Genomic DNA, 12,208 nt, shown 5'->3' with positions numbered 1-12,208 from the left:
TATGACTAACAGGATGCATGCCATAACTGTGCTATTTAAAGAATAGTCTTTGTGGTCAAACTTACAGAAATGGAGGACGTTTTCAGTGACTTCTTCCTGGATCAGGCACCGATGTCTTTCCACCAACTGTGACATAAATTTGAGTATTGTGACGCCAGAAGGAAAACTAGTTTCCCAATGAAATCTAACTTGTCTTATTAAATGATACCCTACCAACTCTTTGATACATTAGGGCAACACTGTAATTGTCACTTCTGAAACTGGCAGTCATTGAAAGTCTAATCCGTTTGCTTTTAAGAGGCAAATTCAAATTAGTACTGAAATTGCATCATTAAGCATTTGTCAGAGGAATCAGTGTTATTCATCTGAAAGTCTGTAGATAGTTTGATGCAGAACAAAAGATCAGTTAAGTTCTAAGATGTTTCATATTAAGATGTTTTGAACTGGGAGCAGAAATCAAATAGTTTGGGTGGGAGTTGGGGTTAGATACGATGTGTTAAGTCACTGACAATGAGTTGCTTCAGATAATCTTGTGATGTCTGCTATGTTGATTTCAACAAATCTTGTCAATTTTGATTCTAGACTCTTATTGCAAAGCTAACACTTCCTATGATGTATTTATTTATTTATTGCTAGGGCAGGCTTGGTTTGTTTGTAAAATAAGAATTGCCAGCATTCTCCGCCCATCTGCAGCTGATAAGATGTCTTAGGAAGCTCACAAGCAGACCATGAACAAGTTAGGTATCTGCTGCTGATGGGACGTGGGTGGCGCTGTGGTCTAAAGCACTGAGCCTCTTGGGCTTGCTGATCAGAAGGTTGGTGGTTTGAATCCCTGCGATGGGGTGAGCTCCTGTTGCTCTGTCCCAGCTCCTGCCAACCTAGCAGTTTGAAAGCACGCCAGTGCAAGTAGATAAATAGGTACCGCTGCAGTGGGAAGGTAAACAGCATTTTCATGCGCTCTGGTTTCTGTCACAGGGTTCTGTTGCACCAGAAGTGGTTTAGCCCTGCTGGCCACATATCCCAGAAAGCTGTCTGTGGACAAACACCGTTTACGGATTGTATATTGCTTAAGGGATGCGGGTGGCGCTGTGGGTTAAACCACAGAGCCTAGGACTTGCCGATCAGAAGGTCGGCGGTTCAAATCAGAAGGTCGGCGGTTCAAATCCCCGCGGTGGGGTGAGCTCCTGTTGTTCAGTCCCAGCTCCTGCCAAACTAGCAGTTCGAAAGCACGTCAAAGTGCAAGTAGATAAATAGGTCTCCAGCGGGAAGGTAAACGGCGTTTCCGTGCATTGCTCTGGTTCACCAGAAGCGGCTTAGTCATGCTGGCCACATGACCCAGAAGCTGACTGCGGACAAATGCCAGCTCCCTCGACAAATAAAGCGAGATGAGTGCCGCAACCCCCAGAGTCGGTCACGACTGGTCAGGGGTCCCTTTACCTTTACCTTTATATTGCTTAAAGAGAACTATATGAAGATAATGTACATGTGGTATGTCACACCAAAAAAAATTGGCAGAAATGTGGAAAGCAGAAGAACTGTTGGAGATGCAAAGAAGGGGAAGGTACATTTCATCATATGTGGTGGGATTGTAAGATTATTAAGAAATTTTGGGAAATGATTTATAATGAATTGAAAAAAATGTTGAAAGTAACGTTTGTTAAAAAAACCAGAAACTTTTTTGCTAGGTATTCTAGGACAAGATATTCTGAAAGAGAAACAGACATTATTCATGTATGCTACAACAGCAGCAAGAATTTTAATAGCGCAAAATTGGAAGACTGGATAAATACCATCAAAAGAACAATGGCAAGAAAAATAGATGAACTACGCAGAGTTAGCAAAGTTAACGGACAAATTGTGAGAAAAGGGCAATAGTGACTTTGGAAAAGAATGGGAATCTTTTGCAATATAGTTACAGAAATAAAAACAAAAAAATGGACTCAATGGCAGGATTTACCGGTAAATAAACATTTACAGTCTTAATTACAAAGAACAACAAGACTTAACAAGTTGAAAAAATATTATTATATATAAACAGCAGAATGTAACATTTTATGTAACAAATCAGAAATGGAAACTGAGGAAAGTCAACAGGGAGGGGGGACTGGAAGATGAATGTTATTGATAATGGATATTTGTTATGAGAAAAAGAAAATTAATAAAAATTATTTTAAAAAAAACAACCTCTGTGCTCTGCAGCCAAGTGGAGAATGGCTAATAGGAAGCCATTAGCAGCAGCTGCTGCTTCTTCTTCTTCTTCTTCTTCTTCTTCTTCTTCTTCTTCTTCTTCTTCTTCTTCATGGTCTACTTGTTCTTCTTCTTGGAATATTGTTGTAATTATTAGCAGGTGGCAGAGCAAGATGACAAGCTGAATAAATAATACTAATAATAGTTATACTGATCTAATACTAATACTAATACTAATAATACTAATACTAATAATAAACTTGGAATGGAGAGGTTGGTATGGTAAAGTCAGAAAAGGTCATGGTAATGAGAGAAGAAAAGAGAGAGGGAAGGATGGGCAGCTAACACCATACCCATGGACCAGAAGGTACTAAGTTGGTGAACTGTAGGTCAATAGCGTTATACACTTAACTCGAAAATCAAAATTCATGTCAATTATATCAGTAGTACAGGTGCTGATCTTCCTTTAACAGAAGTGTTTGGAAGAAACCTCCTGGAAAAAGCAAAATCAATTTAATATGTCACATTAAGTTAACTTACTGGGTGGGGTTCTGAAGTCAGTAATTTACCTGTGTGAGCCTGGAGTTAATTTATTTAAATCGGGAAGGTTTATTTTGACCTCAACTCTCCCTTTCTTTCAATGAGTCTAACTACTGTCTCTCTGTGATTCATTGGTTTATTTGGATGAAAGGGTCACCATAGACAGCGATCATTTAAAATAAGAAAAATTCAAACACTGTATAATTAAAGCGCATTTGATAGTCTTGCATGTCTGATGTCAAATTAAGGCGGCATTCCTTTTAATTGTTGTGCTCTGTGAATAGAGTCTTGATAGATTTTAATCATGTAGCCATAGCAATAAGGCAGGTCTGACCCAACAACAAATGGGGACAATCAAGTCAAAATAATGGGTGGTGATGGCCGTCTTAGACTGGAGCAGAAATGTGCACGGAAATTAAAAAAAGGACCTGAGAGGTTTGAGTATGTTATGTACTGAGTTGAATAGGATCCAAAATGCAGCAGTCTGATTGGTCCTAGAACAATAGGATTCAGAATGCAGCAGTCTGGTTGGTCCTAGAACAATGCAGCAGTATGATTGGTCTGCAGGAGCTACCCAATCCAGCTCCAGGTGGAAGTGACTCTGCAACCTGATTGGCCTACAGGAGTCCCGGAATTAGCCAATCATGTGCAGCCTATTGTGTAAATAATGTATCTAAAGCAGATATTTTGGGGAAACTTTCATTACTCACTACAAGGAGCTGAATAGGTAAAGGTAAAGGGACCCCTGACCATTAGGTCCAGTCATGACCGACTCTGGGATTGTGGCGCTCATCTCACTTTATTGGCCGAGGGAGCCGGCGTACAGCTTCCGGGTCATGTGGCCAGCATGACTAAGCCGCTTCTGGTGAACCAGAGAAGCGCACGGAAACACCATTTACCTTTCCACCGGAGAAGGACCTATTTATCTACTTGCACTTTGATGTGCTTTCGAACTGCTAGGTGGGCAGGAGCAGGGACCGAGCAACGGGAGCTCACCCTGTCACGGGGATTCTAACCGCCAACCTTCTGATCGGCAAGTCCTAGGCTCTGTGGTTTAAGCCACAGCGCCACCTGCGTCCCAAGGAGCTGAATAAAGAGCATGAAATCCACACTTGACTCCGAGTATATTTCAGAGTAACAAACCTTGATCAAAAGAACTTTGTTGCTCTCTGCATCAGCCCAAACACTACATTCAAGCTGCTGTCTTTGTTGCTTGTCGCCATTTCAAACTGCGACTGGGGATTGCATGTTTGAATGCAATCAGAGACTGTACCTGCATGGAGCTTGTCTTTGCTCCTACCCTTTCATACCTCTTCTGGTTCTGGGAGTCAGTGGCGGGAGGGGAGCTTGTCACGACAGGAGGGGCACGCACCCATAGGACTATATGTATTGGGAAATTTTTTGGGAAACAATACGCAGGGTGAATAATATGGAAATAAAACAAAAAGGGAGTATGAGGGGAGACCAGGGGAGGGGGGGTAGAAACATGAAACATTGTTAAAGATATATTGTCAGAAGAAGTATACATGGAAAAATTTATATATATATATATATATATATATATATATATATATATATATATATATTTAAAAAAGAAGGTGCTCATCACTATACCATATTTTTTGCTCTATAGGGCACACCGGACCATAGGGCGCACCTAGATTTTAGGGGAGGGGGAATAAAGAAAACATTTTTCATTCCCCCCCCCAGCCCCAAAGAGCAAAGAAGCCAAGACAGCGAGTGGGATGGATCCCGCTCGCTGTCTTGGCTTCGTTTTTAGCCGCGGGGCTGGAGGCAGGGGAAGCCAGAACCTCCGCCAACCCCAGCCCCCGAACGGGTCTGGGAACGGGTGCGAGGTTGCGTGGAACCTCGCCTTTGCTCCCGGAGCTTGCTGCTATCCGCAAGCTTTCGGAGCCCGGCAGGAACTCCCGCCTCACTCCAAAGGCTTGCGGATAGCTTCCTGAAGCTTGCATTCGCTCCATAGGATGCACACACATTTCCCCTTCATTTTTGGAGGGGAAAAGGTGCATCCTATAGAGCGAAAAATACGGTAACTTCCTCTCAATTGATTACGACATTAAAGGCTGTTCTCATGCCATCAAAGAACTTAACAATAGATAAGAAGGGGAAGGAACAGAGGCAGGAAGGGCAACTGTGTTAGATCACTAACTCCACAATCCAATTTATCTTCTGGATAGATTGCCCATACACTCCCCGGGCTCTGAGCCTTCTTCTCTTGATGGTTCCCCAGCTAGTTCGTCCCACCATTCCTCTGTGTCTAGCCAGCCCTTGACGTCTGATTTTAAACCAATAAGATTTGACTTTGTCCTCCACCCAGCATTTGCCGGTTCTGAACTCCTGCTGAATGCTAGGAAAAATATGATAATAAAGAATGAGTGGGATTAGAGCAGATTGCGGTACTCTATAAATAGCAGCCCTGGATGGTTTTAGGAGAGCAGGCATGCCGGCAAGACAGCTCTGTATTTTCCAGCCATCATATAGAGAACTGCTATCCTCAATAAACTAAATGTGAAAGATAAACTGGAGCCTGTGTAGTTTTCCAAGTTAGAGCAGATTAAAACCCAGTGTGTGCTCATGATATATGAGGGCGTCACACTGGCAGAACAGGTGTTCACGCATGTGTTTAAAAACAAACGCTAATGGGAAGATACAAGTGATTACAAGAGATCACTGTGTGAATTGCAAAAAGATCAGTAGGAGCTGGAAGTCGTGGTGCAGGACAAAAGCAATGCCCTTCACTGGAAAGTTAGAAACAAGAGCTGTGCACTTGAGCCAAATGGTGAAAAATGCTTTGCAAAGTGTGCACGAGAGGGAACAGGACAAGTTAGCCCTTTTGAGCACACGAGAGAAGCAAATGGCAGGTTTTCATCCACAAAGGCGGCAACCTGACTCAAAGCATGCCGTGATTTCCCTTCTACCCTTCATTGTGCCTGTTTGCTAATGGAAACTAAATTAAGGAATGATGGAGCTGCCAAGCGTCTCTTCTCAGAGGCTTGGCAGTTTCTGTCAATCCGGTTGCGTAACGATATTATAAAACTCTCCTTAACTTTACTCGGGACTTTTTGGTATGCACATATCAGAAGAAGATCTATGGGGTCTGATTAATCACACCAGAGATGAGCTGCGACAGCAGGGCAGAGACGCAAGAATACATCTTGCTGCCACAGATGAACGTTCCCAAAAGATTTATATACTTGGGAACGGTATCCGTAGTACCTTAATAAAAATAATGGCCAGTGCCTTTCGCTTCCACGTGTGACCATCTAAGTGAGAGCCCATGATGAGTGGGAAAGAGGGCTATATTTTAGTTTTTGAAGAAGTCCCCCTTTCTGTGGAAGAGCTGTTTCCATAAATGTAGCCCAAATTATTACAGGATGGTGTCTTGAACTCCCAACTTGCTTGCTATTCAATGTTTGTAGAAGTGAATTTGCCCAAGCTTTTCATAGACATTAATCTTTATATAAACTCAACCGTGAAGATGCTAAAACAAAACAAACTTTGCCCAGACAATTGAATTGGATAGTGGGGGAGAAGAGAGAGTATTCGGAATGGTTCAGAATTCTTAACTTCACAGTACAATTACTGCTGGTGTGCTGAACCAAAATAGACCGCACGTGTAATTTCTTTCTGCATCTAATAATGTATAGATACATTCTTCTGGAGAAAATGAAAGGTCTTGATGTGTGTGTGTGTGTGTGTGAGAGAGAGAGAGAGAGAGAGAGAGATTCCCCAGTTGCTATCTGAACATAGCTGTCAAGCGTCCCTTATTTGGCGGGAAAGTCCCTTATCCCAGCACCATGTCCCTCTGCTGTCCCTTATTGATGATGTCCCTTAAATTTCCCGGGTTTCAAAGGAAGCAGCTCCTCTCCCTCCCTCCCTGCTGGCCAGGGAGGAGAGAGGCTCCAACTGTGTTGCTTGGCTGCGTTGCTCACCCAATAAGGAGTCTAAGAATGACTGGGGGGGTGGAGCTTGCATGCCTTGTGCCGATCAAATCGGCCGCGTTGCCTGGGGACTTGCCTTTGCTCAGCGCTTCCCAGCGGAGAGGTGACGGTGGTTTTCCTTGATGCATCCCCTTTGCCGGGTTGCTGCGCTTCGTTTGGCTGCTGGCTGGGCTTTCTGCCTTTGGCTTGGAGGGGCTCAGAAGTCGAACATACCTGTGCTGGGGAAATCCCTTATTTTGGCTGCTGATCCCTTATTTTCGAGGCTGCTGGTCCCTTACTTTCAAATCTGTAAGTTGACAGCTATGTATCTGAAGCAGTTCAGCCTGGATCAAACTGCAGTGGGTCATTGTATTTTATATTTGCTTCTGTTTTAAGGGTCACTTTATATGCCCAAGAGAATCAGGTGGTAAATCCCCCCCCCTCCGAATATACAACTTGAAGCTGCAGGTTAGGCATTGTACATTTGGCTGCTTGTCAGTTCTCTCCCAGACAAGGATGTACATCTCTTGCCATACATGTAGAATATCAGCACGATTCATCTGACAGAGTGGGCCTTAGACTCCAAAATTAACCTGTAAGTCTTTTTAAGGTGTCACAGATCTCATAGCTGTTTCTGCTGTACCAAACTAACACGGCTGCTTATTCCTTGAGCAATTCGAAGAAGGAAGGTTGAGCCTAGCCATCTATCTGTTGCATTATTTTCCAATATGCTAGAATACTTTTTCCCTCCACGGGGAGCACTGAAACATGAAATCTACATCTTTATTCTGCAGTGTTGCAGCTCAGGATATGCTTTGCCATTTTATTCTGTGGAATGTATAACCCTGAGATATTTGATGAAATAGCTACATTCTGTACCAGGCAGTACAGTCTAAAAATGCAATCTATATCCAAATCTAAAATGTGCCCAGAACTTGCTGGGTGGTCTTAGACAACTCCCTATTTTTCAGTCTAGTCACCTTGTTGTTGTCAGGCTAATGAAAAAAGCACTGATAATAATAATAATAATAATAATAATAATAATAATAATTTATTCTTTATACCCCACCCATCTGGCTGGGTTTCCCCAGCCACTCTGGGCGGCTCCCGACAGAATATTAAAAGCACAATAAAACATCAAACATTAGAAACTTCCCTAGACAGGGTTGCCTTCAGATGTCTTCTAAAAGTCAGATAGTTGTTTAGTTAATATCACTTGCCTCAAATTCCATTGTACTTTCCACCCACAATTTGTTTTCCACAAAGTTGGGTCAATTTTTAGAAAATCACTGCGACACTGCAGGAAGAAGTGTGTACTTCACAGAGTCAGAGCTGCTAATGTTCTCAATCTTTATCAACCCACTGCTAGGGATAGTGATAACTTGCTTCATTCCATACAAGTCACAAGGTAAAGGACCCCTGGCCAGTTAAATTGAGTCAAAGGCGATGATGGGGTTGCAGTGCTCATCTTGCTTTTAGGCCGAGGGAGCCGGTGTTTGTCCACAGACAGCTTTCCGGGTCATGTGGCCAGCAGGACTAAACTGCTTCTGGCACAACGGGACATTGTGGCCTAAACCAGAGTGCATGAAAACACCGTTTACCTTCCCGCCATAGTGGACCTATTTATCTACTTGCACTAGCGTGCTTTCAAACTGCTAGGTTGGTAGGAGCTGGGACAGAGCAACGGGAGCTCACTCCATCGAGGGTATTCGAACCGCTGACCTTCTGATCGGCAAGCCCAAGAGGCTCAGTGGCTTAGATCACAGCGCCACCCGCGTCCCTTTACCTTTAAGTCACAAGCAAGGCATTAGATCAATAACCCCCTTCAGTGGTTCTTCTCCAGCGTGGATTCTATGTGGGGCTGCCCATGGACCTAGCCTTGATCACTGATGGGGGAATGTGGCCGACAGCATGTGGCACCATAGTTAAAGCATCTGAACTGGCTGCCAATCTACTATCGAGGCAGCTTCGAGGCAGAAAGTACAAAATCTATTTTTGTAAAACAGTGAATTCAAGTTAGAAAAAAGGAGATTCAGACTAAATATCAGGAAGAAGTTTGTGATGGCAAGAGGTGGTTGACAGTGGAATGGACTCCCTCAGAACGTGAGGGGCTCTTCTTCCTTGGAAGTTTTTCAGCAGCAGTTGGACGGTCATCTGTCATGGATACTTTAGTTGAGATTCCTGTATTGCTGAGGGTTGGAGCCTGTCTTCTTCTTCTTCTTCTTCTTCTTCTTCTTCTTCTTCTTCTTCTTCTTCTTCTTCTTCTTCTTCTTCTCCTCCTCCTCCTTCTCCTCCTCCTCCTCCCCCTCCTCCTCCCCCTCCTCCTCCTCCTCCTCCTTCTTCTCTCATAGCTGAGTAAGATTGTCTTCCATGAACACGGTCTTAACAGTGCGTCCGTAAGTGACTGTGGAGGCCAATTCTGGATCCACACGTCCTTCCACAGTGGGGACATTGGTTTCCAGGCGGGAGTTGATCATGGTGAGGGTTTATCAAACATGCCTTCCTCTTATCATGTTTCTCCCTTGAGTCCTGGGTTTGAGTGTCTTCAAAGCTCATGACACCTTTGGTCAAATCTGTTCTTCCATTGGAGCGCTCGCAGGCCAGTGTTTCCCAGTTGTCGGTGTTTATACAACATTTTTTTTACATTTGCCTTGAGACAGTCTTTAAACCTCTTTTGTTGACCACCAGCATTACGCTTTCCATTTTTAAGTTCGGAATAAAGTAGTTTCTTTGGTAGACCATAATCAGGCATCCACACAAAATGACCAGTCCAGTGAAGTTGATGTTGAAGAGTCATTGCTTCAACACTGGTGATCTTTGCTTCTTCCAGTACACGGGCATTAGTTCGCCTGTCTTCCCAGGTGATGTGTGAAATTTTTCAGAGACACCGTTGACCAAATCTTTCAAGGAGTTGGAGATGGTGTTTAGAAGTGGTCCATGTTTCACAAGCATTTTGACTCTCAGGGTGACTCTCAGGGACCCTCCCTGTGAGTTAAGTGGTCATTGGGAATAGGGCCTTCTTCACACAGGTTCTATTTATGGAACTCTGTAACAGTATTCATTCCTCTGGCACTGAGCCTGATGGTTTTGAGACACTGGGTAAAAATATATATATTATGAAGGCTTTTAATATGATTGCTCTTAATTGCAGTTGGGGATGTGCTATTGTTACTATTGTTATCTGGTCTTATTTTATTGGTATTGCTTGATACGTAATGTCCACCTTGAGAATAAAAGTTCAGAGATGAAATTAAAATAACCAAATTTTATTAAAATAACCAAATACATGCAGCTTGTTTGGTGGATAAGTGAAACAAAACAGAAGCAGGTTTCTTTAGTTATTTCTGATCGCATCTTTCCTCACATCCCAACTATGTTTACTTTGCTTTAGGATTAGATAGATTTTTTTTGCCTTTAGAAGATTAGCAAAGCACTGTTTACAGGAACAGAGTTAAATACTGGCAGAAACTGACATGCTACATAGCTGTGATGATAACACCATTTAAAGTGTGTTTCAGAAAAAAAGGACTAATTTGCATAACTAACTGCTGCAGCTGTGATTTAGAAAAAGGAAACATCAGCACATATATATATATGCACAAAATTAAAGCCAAGAATAGGTCAGTTTACCTTTTTATGTAACTCAAATGAAGCTTTAATAGCACGCACTATTAAGAATGTGTTTTCCATGGTGGTTTAATGAAACTCTTACTCTGATAACCCCAGCAGTTGTATATTCAGAATTCAAATTCTAGTAAGCAGAGACTTAGTAGTACAGTGGTACCTCGGGTTACAAACACTTTGGGTTACAGATTTCCACTAACCCGGAAGTAGTACCTCGGGTTAAGAACTTTGCCTCAGGATGAGAACAGAAATGGTGCGGTACCGCAGCACCGGCAGGAGGCCCCATTAGCTAAAGTGGTAAGTCAGGTTAAGAACTGTTTCAGGTTAAGAACGGACCTCTGGAACGAATTAAGTATGTAACCAGAGGTACCACTGTATATTGCTTTTATTTTGTGGGTAACATACTCCCCTAAATTCCTGATAAAACATCGAAATTTAAAAACTTCCCTAATCAGGGCTTCCTTCAGATGTCTTCTAAAAGTCAGATAGTTGTTTATTTCCTTGATGGGAGGGCGTTCCACAAGGTGGGTGCCACTACCAAGATGGCCCTCAGCCTGGTTCCCTGTAATCTCACTTCTCGCAGGGAGGCCACTGCCAGAAGGCCCTAGGAGCTGGACCTCAGTGTCCGAGCCGAACGGTGGGAGTGGGGACACTCCTTGAGGTATACAGTGGTGCCTCGCAAGACGAAATTAATTCGTTCTGCAAGTTTTTTCTTCTTGCGAGTTTTTCGTCTTGCGAAGCACGGTTTCCCATAGGAATGCATTGAAAATCAATCAATGCGTTCCTATGGAGACCGTCTGGGGACAGAGGGGAAGTGCCGCTCTGTCCCCTCTTTTGAAGCAAGGGGCGGAGAGGAGAAGATCGCTTCTCCCCCTTGCCGCCCCTTGGTTCAAAAGGGGTCCGGGGAGAGAGGGTAAGCCTTCCCCTCTGTCCCCGGAGCTTGCGGGGCTGGCAACGGGGAGAAGCGATCTTCTCCACGCCGCCCCTTGCTTCAAAAGAGGTCCGGGGACAGCGGGAAGCGCAGCGCTTCTCCCCGCCGCCCCTTGCTTCAAAAGAGGTCCGGGGACAGTGGGGAAGACTCGCTGTGCTTCCCGCTGTTCCCGGACCTCTTTTGAAGCAAGGGGCGGCGCGGAGAAGATCGCTTCTCCCCGCTGCCCCTTGCTTCAAAAGAGGTCCGGGGACAGCGGGGAAGACGCGCTGCGCTTCCTGCTGTCCCTGGAGCTTGCGGGGCAAGCTTCGTTTTGCGAAGCAAGCCCATAGGGAAATTTGTCTTGCGAAGCAACTCGAAAACGAAAAAACCTTTCATTTTGCGAGTTTTTCATCTCGTGAGGCGTTCGTCTTGCGGGGCACCACTGTACTGGGATGAGGCCATTTAGGGCTTTAAAGGTCAGCAACAACACTTTGAATTGTGCTCAGAATCATACTGGCAGCCAATGTAGGTCTTTCAGAACCGGTGTTATATGGTCTCGGTGGCCACTCTTAGTCACCAGTCTAGCTGCCACATTCTGGATTAATTGTAGTTTCTGGGTCACCTTCAAAGGTAGCCCCTTTGAAGGCGAGACAGTTCGTGGGCAGGTAGGGTCTTAGCCTGCGTACCAGTTGGAGCTGGTAAACAGCCTCCCTCGACACAGAACCAAGTAACATGCATATATTCAACACAAAAAACAGTGGCAATTTGTTGTGGACAAGGGACAGCTGGACATATAAAGGGCCCCATTACCTTCAGTAGCTTAGGGCCTCATCAAACCGAAATCCGGCCCTGAATATCTAGCAAACATTTCCGGGTGAATATTTGCAGAGGAGGAGATTTTGGGTAGCAAGCTTGCTTTGATGCTAATTTGAGCTTCCCTCTCTCTTCCGTTCTTCTAGAACTGCAGGGAGGAAATGGGACCAATACTTCAGACACAGTCCAATGA

The sequence above is a fragment of the Podarcis vaucheri genome, assembly GCF_965113315.1.
Source record: "Podarcis vaucheri genome assembly, chromosome: 9".
In the NCBI taxonomy this organism is placed as follows: domain Eukaryota; kingdom Metazoa; phylum Chordata; class Lepidosauria; order Squamata; family Lacertidae; genus Podarcis; species Podarcis vaucheri.
This window is presented reverse-complemented; position numbering follows the sequence as displayed.